The sequence below is a fragment of the Xenopus laevis genome, chromosome 1S, assembly GCF_017654675.1.
Source record: "Xenopus laevis strain J_2021 chromosome 1S, Xenopus_laevis_v10.1, whole genome shotgun sequence".
Classification (NCBI taxonomy): Eukaryota; Metazoa; Chordata; class Amphibia; order Anura; family Pipidae; genus Xenopus; species Xenopus laevis.
Genome location: NC_054372.1, coordinates 34,726 through 47,524, shown reverse-complemented (window position 1 = coordinate 47,524; position 12,799 = coordinate 34,726). Strand labels below are relative to the sequence as shown.

Below are 12,799 nucleotides of genomic sequence, written 5' to 3'. Positions count from 1 at the left end.
CATTTAAGTAGCTATTTCCTTTTTCACCTTATGTCCCCTTTTATTTCTTTTACCTTTACTTTCAGGACCTTTATTCTCTACTTCCTGTACAATCAACAACTCAAAAGAAAAAAAGAAAATAAAAAGAAAAATGAAAAAAAAATGAAAATAATACAAAAAAGAAAATAGAATGTACAAATACATCAGTGGATTACAAAAAACAGAAACTCTCACCATCCTGGTGAGATCTCCTTTGCCGCCTCAGACTTACAGAGGATCTACTCTCCTGCTGTTCCCCAATGGCGGCTGGGTGTGCTCAAGCACAATTATTTGGGGTGTTTTGGTTGCCTTTTATTGCCTTCTTTCCGAGGCAATTCAGTTGTTATATGCATATCCTAAGCCACTTCAGTCTCCTTGCCAGGGCCCTTTTTATCTACCCTTTTCAGTGTTAACCTCTTGCTATATTTCCTTTGCCTCTGCCTTTGTTTTCTCTTTACCCTCCGTTTTTCGTCATTCCTTCTCACCCTCCTCCCCCATGGGACTCTCCTAGTAAACTTTCTCCCTAATAGTCTATTCAAATTTGCCCTCCGTCCTCCCTTTATTTCATTCCCTACCAACCTGGTAGGGCAAATTTCTCCCTTATCATTTGTAATTTAGTCCCCTTTTACTTCCCCTCTACCTCTCCTATGTATTTCTTCCCCTAATGATTTGAGCCCCCTAGATCTAGTGCTACCTATGTGCCCCTTTTATCCCTAATATGTGTCCATGAAGCCCTATTTATTTCCATTAATGTATCTATTGTGTATATAGAAAGGTGATGTAAGTTTATGTGAGTTATGTGGCGGAAATAAGTGAAATAGATGAAACTGTGCAAATAAGTGTGGATATTATGTGTAGGTACCGGGTTTATGGCTATGTTTAATTGCAACTATAAGTGAGTTTATTGAATAAGTGAAGGTTGTGTCAGTGATTCCCTATTTATCTCCCATTTATGTTGTCTTTTATGTGAATAAAAAGTGAGTGTGAGTGTGTGTAAATAATATATTAAAATGTGAGTGGATATGTGCAAGTAATTTGAATAATATACATAAAATCTGTGTAAATAAGTGTAGCATGTGCCAATCATTTCCTTTTTCTCTCCCATTATTATTACTATATCTATTGTGTAAATAAAGATGAGTGAAGGTATGTGTAAGTTGTGTAGCAATATATAATAAAAGATATATGTAAGTTATGTAACAATATATAGTTGAGTATGTGTATATCAGCTGTGAATGATATGTGCAAGTGCCAAGTGTATCCCCATATTAAAATGTACCTGTAGGTGATTTAAAATAAACAAGTGAAAGCTGTGTCCTTATCAAGTGACCCCTGTGATTCGTTTTATGGACCCCCATCCCACCTCTTTATCTGTGGGGAATTTTATTCATCCGGAGAAGTCCCCTACCACCTCTGTTCCCCTTTATTCTATTCCCATTTATTCTCTTATTTCCAGTAAATATCCTTCTATACCCTGTAACCTTATACCAGATGGAGGTCTACTCATATTCGCTCAGTCAATTTACATCATACGTATTGTATCTCTTCCCATACATATGATGAAAAGAAAAAATGAGAATAGGGGAGAGAGAGAGAGAGAAAAAAAAAAGAAAAAAAAAAAAAAAGAGAGGGGGGGTTTCCTTCCCTTCTTCCCCCCCTTTCTCTCCTCCTCTCCCCTCTAGTTAATCTTTCCCTGAACAACAACTATTTCTTTCTTCCATATACGCAAATCCCCATCATTTTATCCATTCATTTAAACATAATTGACAGATGTTTTTTGTTATTATAGTCCTTAATGTCCATAGTACATACACAGTTCCCACAAAATTTCAGTCAATTTTACAATTTGCATAGTTACCCATCCTTCGGGATGATTTTTCCTGTAACCTATTCTGAGTTTTCTCTCTGGTCTCTTGCTCTCGGGGAACTCAGTGTCTTCTTTGACCCTCTCTCCTTCCATCCATCTTTCTGTGTTTCTGCCCAGTCTATTATACACGGTTCTGCTGTTGACCATCCTGGAAGATCTATATCCGGTAGTTGCAGTTTTGATTTTTAGTGTCTTTTGGCAATCGAATCGTTGCCTGTCTTCCTTCTTTGTTGACGTTTAGAGAGAATGGATAGCCCCATCTATACTGTATTTCCTTTTCTTTCAGAATATTTGTCAAAGGTTTCAGTAATCTTCGTTTGTTCAGCGTAGTCCATGCAATATCTTGAAAAAGTTTCAGTGAGGATTCTTCAAATTTGATATTGGTTCCTTTAGCTCTTACTTTCATTAGTATTTCTTCCTTTAAGGTAAAACTTTTTATGCAACAGAGAATATCTCTTGTTGCATTTGGAGGAGATGACCTCGATTTTTGTACTCTATGTGCTCTTTCAATATCAATTTCTTGTACCGAGTCTTTCTCTAAGATGTAATTGAATAGTTTACACACAGTGGCTTTTATATTAACTTCGTTTTCATGTTCTTTCATACCTCTAATTCATATATTATTTCTCCTCCCTCTGTTTTCTTGGTCTTCCAACTGTCTTTGCATCTCAGTCAGCATTAAGTTGTGAGACAAGACCGTTTTGTGAATAGCTTTTTGGTTAATCATTAATTTGCTCTGACATGCTTCTATTTCATCTGTTCTCCTAGCCAGCATTTCAAGGTCTTTTTTCAAATCTTTTAGTTCCTCTTTTATTGAAGATGCTACTTCTTCCAACATACCTCTTATATCCGCTTTAGTGGGTAGATTGGTTAAATAGGATGCGACATCCATCATTCCTTCCCCTTCACTTTCCATTTCTGAAGAATCTTGGTGTGTATCTGTTGTTTCGTCCAACTGTACTTTTTCAGGAGTCTGTTTGTTTTGTCTTTGATTAATATTCCTCCTCTTGAATACTGGGGCCAGTTCTGTATGTTCTTGGGTCGGTGTTCCCTCTTTCACCTTTTCCTTTTCTCCTTTCCCCTTTTGTGATTTGCCCATTTTCGTCTTTATCATATCTTTCCAGTGTCCAGAATATATATTAATGAGCTTTTGTAATCAAGTCGGGTTAGATTTGGATCAAGTTAAGGTTATGGCCTGGGGTTAATCTGTTAATAATATCTCCCCCTTTCTCGATGCAAATCCTTTTGTTGAAGGTTGTAGCAAAAGGCCGATATATAGCCTGGAGTAACTTTCCGCCCTTATGTATTTTTATATAGTTTTATTTATTTGTGTGGAGGCTCAGACTGTATATTACTCTGTTCCTATGCGGGTGTCCTGAGGGCTGTTGGGGTGCCAGGGATACTGGTATTTGTAGCCTTGCAGCCAGCTCCTCTTATGGCTTGCCTTATTTTAGTATTGCATTTAATATTGCATTATGTTCTGGGGATGCTTTGAGGACGCTTTATAAAGGGCGCTTTAGGGGGGCACTTTATAGTTGCCGCCTTCTCTACAAGCTGCAGCAGACCCCTGCCAGAGCTTGACCCCTTCTCTTCATGGCCCCTGCCGCTCCAACTCCCCTGATTTCCGGGTCCACCCGCCCCGTTACCGATATGGGCCGGTCACTTTTGGCTTTGCGGTTTTTCCGCCCTTCCCCTTGCGGCTGCGGTTGCGGCTCTAATGCGCCTCTGGCAGAGCCGGGAGCTCTGAACTGAACTGGGAGCTGTACCGGGAACTGTGCCGGACACCGCTCTCCCTCACTTCCGCCTGCACCGGAACTCACCTCCGCTTGGGCTGTTGGGCTGTTGGGGTGGCAGCGTCCAGTGTCTTCTCACCCCGCAGGGGCACTCTCACTCCCCGCAGGGGCGCTCTCACTCCCCGCCACCTATGCTGCTAGCCACTTATCACTTAAGTCCAGCGTCTTCTCCCCCCCGCGGGGCACTTCCTCGGCTCTGGCACCCGCCACTGGAACCTTCCTCTTCAGCAGACGCCTTCCCTTCCCCTCCTGCCTCCTGTCCTCCGGCTTTTTGCTGTCCTCTGGCTTTTTGCTGGCTTTTTGCTGTTCTTTTAGAACTGCATGGCCCCTGGCGAGCTGAAGAGACTCAGGTACGTGCAGCCATCTTGATGACATCACCCCCGAGATCAGGGGATTCTAGCAGAGGAATTAACCCCTCCATACTCACATAGTCAAGGGAATCACATCTAGCATGCTGCTATCCAATACCTATTTACACTGTTTCGAAGGAAATACTGGTTGAGAAGACGGGACCCGGATTGGGGAATTAACCCCCCCCCTGTACTCATACACTCATATTTCTATATATATATATTTGTAATCAAAACCTGTCAGGTTATTGGAATTGAATTATTAACCCTGTTCCTCCCACTACTCGCAATAAATGGATGCGGCCTTGCCAAGCCCATGTGAGGTATACTTAAGCCATACTGGGGGTATTTGACCCAACAAAAGAACATTAATCCTACATATCTGAGATATATGAAAATAGAGGATTTAGGAAAGATAAAAGGAATTCCTCTTGGTGATTGTATATTGTTATATCCAAGGTAAAGGAATCCACCATTTTTTTAAGTACATCCTTGTTAAAGAATGTTTCTCTTTTTCCCTTCCTATTTTTGATTTTAACGCCAAGTGGAAATTATTGAAAATTAGTACAAAGCCTTTTATGTATACAATTGAACATGGCGAATAGTAAGACTGCTCAGGTTTTAACACCAAACAGAATTTATGCTCTGGAGAAATTGGAAGATAGAGTAACCAGATTTAACCAGTTTGAAACTGTCTTGAGTGAAGCCAATTATGAGGAGGAAGAGGATGACACTATTCCTGAGATATTTAAAAACTTAGAAAAATACATGTCACAAGAATTGCTGCTTTGCTGGGATATTATTACTCTTGAGAAATATGTGACCATGAATAGCATCCAGAGAGGTCTAAGGATCAGGAAGTTCCCTACATTTTCGGAGAGACGATGAGATGTTTGTAAATGAATGGATCGACTTCCTGTCAAAATGCTGTATGGAGCTAATGGGACTCATTATCAATTACAGAAAACAAGACTTGACTGTGACAAGGGTACAGTATTAATCAGTCCCAACTTCCCTTGTCAAGGTGACTTGCTGTTCATATGGGCTCACTGAAGACCATTGATGAATTTCACGGATATTTAAATAATAATCAGTACAATCTTCAGTTTTCACGTGAATATCACAAGGAAGAAATTAACTTTCTAGATCTGACACTGAACGGGAATCCCCATACAGGGACGGTTGATATGGAAATTTTCAGAAAGCCCACATCGGGCAATATGATCCTTAAGTACAACAGTTGTCACCCCAAACATATACTAAACAGCATTCCTTACAGCCAATTTGTGAGGTATCGCAGGAATTGTAGCCGAGATGACACCTATATGAAACAGTCTAAACAATGAGGTGGTACAATTGCGGGTATTCTAAAGAATTGATTAGAACCTCATATGAGAAGGAGAGCAATATAGGCAAATACAAGAGTCCTCTGCACTCAACCCATTATCAATATATTTAAGACAGAGACATTTTGTGTATACTGCTACTGAAAGGGTAAGGCATTTTTCAGTAGCAGTATGCACAAAATGTCTCTGTCTTAAATATATTGATAATGGGTTGAGTGCAGAGGACTCTTGTATTTGTCTATATGTATTTTGTGGTCACAGCCTCATTGCACCCCTGACTAATGGTTTTAAAAATTAGTGGTGAGCACAACTTTCCATTGTTTGTTAAAGGCGAGCAATGTATCCACATCTGAGAAAGGGAACATCAAGACCATCAAGAAGGGAATAGAAAAATTTGAGAATAAAAAACAGAAAGTGTTCTTTGTTACAGAGTACAGTGAGGAGTACAGGCAAATCTGCAGCATCATTAAGAAATACTTACCTGTATTAAATGGAGATAGCAAAGTGGCAGAGATCCTGTCCCAAAAAGATCTAACATTTGTCTCAAGAAAAGCACCCACTTTAGGGAAAATGCTAGCCCCGAGTCAAGTATCGATTCCAACTTATCCTACAGGAAACTGGCTGTCAGTGAAGGGTACATACAGATGTGGGCCATAGTTTGTAAAACGTGCAAAGTAATTTCTACAGACACAGAGTTTGAATCAAATGTTTCGGGGAGATCAAGAACAGAGGGTTTTATAACTGTAACACCAAGAATGTAGTTTACTTCTTGGAGTGTGGACGCTGCAGTAAACAATATGTAGGCCGTACCAGCCATACATTGAAAGGATAAGGGAGCATATAAGGACCATCACAAATGAAGATTAAACTACCCCTGTAGGCAAGCACTTCACAACATGTTTCCCAAATAGTATTAAGGACCTTAAAGTAAAAGTAATAGAACAAGTAAGGGTTCCTCCCAGGGGCTGTGATGTGATCCATAGATTTAACCTCAGAGAGGCTTTTTGGATCCTGAAGTTAGAAACCAGGATACCAAATGGGCTCAATTACAGACATGACATAAGTTACTTATATTCGAGCACTCATTAGACAATTTATGTGATAAAAGAAATGACATATAACAAGATAGTGAAATATATATATATATATATATTTATTATACTCGTGAGAGTGAAATATGGGGACTTTACAGTATCCACTTCCTTTTCCCCCCCCTTTTTTCCCCTCCCCCCCCTTTTTCCCTTTTCCCCTCTTTTTCCTCACTTTTTTTCTTTTTTTTTCCTTCCCTTTTTTCCTTTTTTTTTTCCTTTTCTTTTTATTCTTTTTTCCTCTTTCCTTCTTTTCCTTAGACAACTCAAGAACGAAATACGGATAGAACTTAATTATGAGAAGTAGGGAAAGTGAATATCCCAAGAAAATCTTCCAAAAAAATTAGATTTTAAAGAAAGAATAACCATACAATATGTTATGATGGATAAAACCTCCCACAAATTTAGAAACATGAGAGTATACAACACTGTTTGGTTTTTAGTGATTTGATGTTGTTTTAACGTTGTTTTAACGTTCCCCTACAGAGTATGGCACACACAGGGAGCATAGTACAGGCAGAGTATGGCACACACAGGGAGCATAGTGCAGACAGAGTAGGGCACACACAGGGAGCATAGGGCAGGCAGAGTATTGCACACACAAGGAGCATAGTACAGGCAGAGTATGGCACACACAAGGAGCATAGTACAGGCAGAGTATGACACGCAGGGGGCAGGCAGAGTAGGGCACACACAGTGAGCATAGGGCAGACAGAGTAGGGCACACACAGGGAGCATAGGGCAGGCAGAGTATTGCACACACAAGGAGCATAGTACAGGCAGAGTATGGCACACACAAGGAGCATAGTACAGGCAGAGTATGGCACACACAAGGAGCATAGTACAGGCAGAGTATGACACACACAGAGCATAGTACAGGCAGAGTATGACACGCAGGGGCAGGCAGACTATGGCACACATAGGGAGCATGGGGCAGGCAGAGTATGGCATACACAGGGAGCATAGTACAGTCAGCGTATAACACACACAGGGAGCATAGTACATGCAGAGTATGACACACGGAGCATACTTCAGGCAGAGTATAACACACACAGGGAGTATAGGACAGGCAGAGTATGGTACACAGGGAGCATACTCCAGGCAGAGTATAACACACACAGGGAGCATAGGACAGGCAGAGTATGACACACAGGGAGCATAGGCAGGCAGAGTGTGACATACACAGAGAGCATAGGGCAGGCAGAGTATGGCACACACAGAGAGCATAGGGCAGGCAGAGTATGGCACACACAGGGAGCATGGGGCAGGCAGAGTAGGGCACACACAGGAAGCATAAGGCAAGCAGAGTATAGTACACACATGGAGCATAGGGCAGGCAGAATATGGTACACACAGGGAGCATAGGGCAGGCTGAGTATGACACAGCAAGCAGACTTTCATGTGGGCGCCACACAAGAGGGGGGTCAGGGGGCCACATCTGCCAGTTGGACAGCCCTGGTGTATAGAAACGAGTTAGCCCCACTCCCTTTGTATTATTCCTGCCTCTCCATATGGGGTAATAGTGTAACATATCTGCTCCCCATGTAGCCTCTTCTCCCCACATCTCACTCCCGCCCTCATTCTCTCCCATACACCAAATCAACATCTCAGGACAAGGAGCCCACAGACCATGCAATCTCCTCATCCCTCGAGATGTCTGTCAACAGCCTCTACATGTCCCGAGAGGACGGTGAGAGAGACTTTCTACTATGCACATACCAGTGGAATTGGGGCACGAGTGGAGAGGGAGCGGAATTGGGGCACAAGTGAAAGAGGGAGTGGAATTGGGGTGCTAGTGTAGAGGGAGCGGAATTGGGGCACAAGTGAAAGAGGGAGCGGATTTTGGGAGTGATTAGAAAGGCAATGGAATTGGTAAATGAGTGGAGAGGGAGCGGAATTGGGACACAAGTGAAAGAGGGAGCGGAATTGGGGTGCTAGTGTAGAGGGAGCAGAATTGGGGCGCAAGTGAAAGAGGGAGCGGAATTGGGGTGTGATTGGAAAGGCAATGGAATTGGGGCACGAGTGTAGAGGGAGCGTAATTGGGGCGCAAGGGAAAGAGGGAGCAGAATTGGGGCGCTAGTGGAGAGGGAGCAGAATTGGGGCACTAGTGGAGACGGAGCGGAATTGGGGTGCAAGTGAAAGAGGGAGCAGAATTGGGGCGCAAGTGAAGAGGGAGCGGAATTGGGGCGCTAGTGGAGAGGAAGCAGAATTGGGGTGCATGTGAAGAGGGAGCGGAATTGGGGAGCCGGTGGAGAGGGAGTGGAGTTGGGGTGCTAGTGTAGAGGGAGCGGAATTGGGGCACAAGTGAAAGAGGGAGCGGATTTGGGGAGTGATTAGAAAGGCAATGGAATTGGTAAATGAGTGGAGAGGGAGCGGAATTGGGACACAAGTGAAAGAGGGAGCGGAATTGGGGTGCTAGTGTAGAGGGAGCAGAATTGGGGCGCAAGTGAAAGAGGGAGCGGAATTGGGGTGTGATTGGAAAGGCAATGGAATTGGGGCACGAGTGTAGAGGGAGCGTAATTGGGGCGCAAGGGAAAGAGGGAGCAGAATTGGGGCGCTAGTGGAGAGGGAGCAGAATTGGGGCACTAGTGGAGAGGGAGCGGAATTGGGGTGCAAGTGAAAGAGGGAGCAGAATTGGGGCGCAAGTGAAGAGGGAGCGGAATTGGGGCGCTAGTGGAGAGGAAGCAGAATTGGGGTGCATGTGAAGAGGGAGCGGAATTGGGGAGCCGGTGGAGAGGGAGTGGAGTTGGGTGTGAGTGGATAGTGGATTTGCTGTACTAATGGTTCTGTGTTTGTGGGTCCCCAGTGAGTGAGTTTGAGGTCACAGTGCAGAGGACAGAGGCTGCAGAGCGCTGCTCACTACATGGTTCCTATCTACTTAAGACAGAATCAGACTGTTTGCTGCTGAAGGATCCCAACACCAAGGAAACTCTTTACTCCTGGCCTTACAAACTGCTACGCAGATACGGGAGAGACAAGGTGGGTGCCACATCACGTCTTTACCTGCTTTATTTCCTTCCTGTATATTCCACTGGAGTAGTTTCAATGTCTGTTTTATATTGTCTAAACCAACCTTCCCAGCATTTCTGGCTGCTTCAGGACCTCCCATACCACAGAACCCACCTTCCCTAATGCAGCAGGACTTCCCTTACCATAGAGATGACCTTCCCTAGCTGCAGCAGAACCTTCCTTACCATAGAGATCACCTTCCCTAATTGCAGAATGACCTCCTTAACCATAGAGTTGACCTTCCCTAGTTGTATCAGTACCTCCTTTACCATAGAGATGACCTTCCCTAGTGGCAGCAGGACCTCCCCTGCCATAGAGCTGATAGAGCAAAAGGGGGTGAGGACATAGATGCAGTAAATGTCCCTGAAGAAAGGTTAAGGGGAGTAAAGTATTAGGGTTAGGGGGGATCGCAATATCCATGTATCCATGTACTTGGGTCATTGTGGCTGGTCAGTTGTTTATTTGGGTCAGAAACCCCCAAGGGTGGCCCATGTCTGCTCACTGACCTTCCATTGCTGCAGAGTACAGAACTAAAACATATAGTTACCTTGGATCAGAGGCGTAGTAAAAATTATTGTAGCACGTTGGGAACCTCTAGTGGCCAAACAGAGGTACAACCATAACTTTCAAAAAATAGTCCCAAAACATGCTTGTAGGTAAAAGATATAAGTTTATTCCATGTTATAAAAAAAATCAAACATTCCCCCTATGGTGAGTACAGAACTAAGACTGATAAATTAACATGGAGAACAGGTGAGATACATTATTGTGTTTCTAGAGTTTTACAGTTATTCCTATTCTTACACTTGTAGGTGATGTTCTCATTTGAGGCCGGCAGGCGGTGTTCCTCAGGTGCCGGTAATTTTACATTTGAGACCTCCCAAGGCCATGAGATCTTCCAGCGGGTTGAATCATCTATCCGAGCCCAACAGGGATCTGAGAACCGTTTAAGCTGCCCAACTCTGGATGCTGATTGCACTATAGATGTCTCTGATGTCTCTTCAGAATCTAGTGTCCCTGAGGCTCCAAATAAATCTGGACCAGTCAGGAAGGATCCAGAGGAGAAACCTCTGAAAGGTCGAACACTTCCCAACCTACCCGGGTCTAAGTCTGTTGCCCCTCAACTCCTTCTTGACCACTCTGGTCTTGGAGCAAACTCTGGTAGCTCCCATACTCCTCCTTGCTCACCAGTCTCTAGATCTGCAAGTCGCCACCTAGAGGTGGATCACGAGCAGCTTGTAGGAGTCTATTCTGAGCCCAAGGATTCTGTTAAGGTCATAAAACCTCACTTTGACCCCCTTTATTCTGACCCAGTGGACTGTGTAGCTGGTAAAGTTCTGAAAGGAGAACGGTCTAAATTGGATCCCAGTGAGAGATCGCCTCTTTACTCAGACCTGTATGAACATGTGGGTTATGAGACTGTAGGAGCAACAGTTTGTGTTCCCCATGCAGGTGAGGAGCACATCTATGATGAACCAGAGGGAATGGCACAAGCACCCCAGGTGTATTCGGAGGTGTGCATGGAGGGAGGTGCCTGGAAGAGGTAAGCCACCGATGATAAGCTGGGCTATGAGTACCCTTACAACCCCAACACTGATGATTATTCTGTTCCAAATTTCCAGGGGCAACGAGGTCAAGGCCGAAGTAGAGGTCTTGGCCCCAAGCCTGTCCCGGCTCCCAAACCCCAGGGAATAGTCATTGCCAGGACAGTGACAGGGAAGGAAGGGGGAGAATGTGGCTTCTCCAACTCCACCATTAACAACAACAATAACAGCAACTTAGAGGCAATATACAGCCAGGTACACAAAAAGGAAGCTGCCAAATGTGCCACACAACATACCTGCCATTCTCTGCCCTCAATACCTTCTCCAACTCTGCCCTACTCTGTGCCATCCAGACCTCTGCAAGTGCCACCTCCAGCCAAATCTGTGCTGTCAGCTCCTCATTCTACAAAGCTCCCACCAGCAATGCCCCTGCCAGCCATGCCTTTGTTACCTAAACATCATTCTGCAACAGCACCACCTAGAGTGAAACCACAGACTGCAGCCCTCCAGCCTTCATCTGCCCCCCCCCGGCAGGTTTAGCCAATGAAAACAATCTTCTGTCTTCTGTGAAGATCAGCCAAGCAGCATTGGCTAAAGGTGAAGAGCTTCCTGATGATGAAAGGAAAATATCCTCCATCTACGAAGATATGGGGGTCCTGTGAGGAGATGTGGCCCCAGAGGAGCTCAATCCAGCTGATTGTTTCCCTGGGAGATGTGAGACCCCCTGGATACGGACTGCTGCTTCTCTTGTGAGGGGTCTCCTGGGTTTTGTAATGATATTTGTATTATATTGCTTCTGCTCATCTCATGTCAGGTCACTTCTACTGCACTGGGGCAATTAAATGCAGGAGACAGTCACACAACTTGCACTTATTGGGCACAACCTACATGTTACCATTTATTCTAGGCTTAACTTTATTGCCCCCTTTATCCTCTGCTGAACAGAGGTCATTACTAATCGTCTTTCTTGTTCCCCTTATCCCCCCTGCTTTTTATCAAATGTGGAACCTGCTGCTGATGTGCTAATAAATTTTTTTCCCGTGCTGCCCGTGTGTGTTCCACCATGTTACACTGGCAACCACTGTCATTTGCTTCATTATCTCTTTTCTGGAAACCCCATTCCTTTCATTACTGCCCCCGTTCTATATTTATATATAGTGATCATATCCCCCTTTTATATTTATATATATATATTGATCATATCCCCTTATATATTTATATATAGTGATCATATCCCCTTATATATTTATATATAGTCATCATATTCCCTTATATATTTATATATAGTCATCATATCCCCTTATATATTTATAGATAGTCATCATATCCCATAATATATACTGATCATATCCCCTTATATAGTTATATATAGTCATCATATCCCCTTATATATTTATATATATAGTGATTATGTCCCCCTTATATATTTATTTATAGTGATCATATAATCTTATATATTTATATATAGTCATCATATCCCCTTATATATTTATATAAAGTCATCATATCCCCTTATATATTTATATAAAGTGATCATATCCCCCTTATATATTTATATATAGTCATCATATCCCCTTATATATTTAGTCAAATACAAGAGTCCTCTGCACTCAACCCATTATCAATATATTTAAGACAGAGACATTTTGTGTATACTGCTACTGAAAGGGTAAGGCATTTTTCAGTAGCAGTATGCACAAAATGTCTCTGTCTTAAATATATTGATAATGGGTTGAGTGCAGAGGACTCTTGTATTTGTCTATATGTATTTTGTGGCACATTTT

The 12,799-nt window shown here is 43.2% G+C and overlaps 1 pseudogene; it reads left to right on the top strand.

Annotated features, from left to right (window-relative positions):
* The window catches only part of LOC108706467, a 29,313-nt pseudogene extending 17,254 nt beyond the window's left edge, over positions 1-12,059 (top strand).
* The last annotated feature ends 740 nt before the right edge of the window (positions 12,060-12,799 follow it).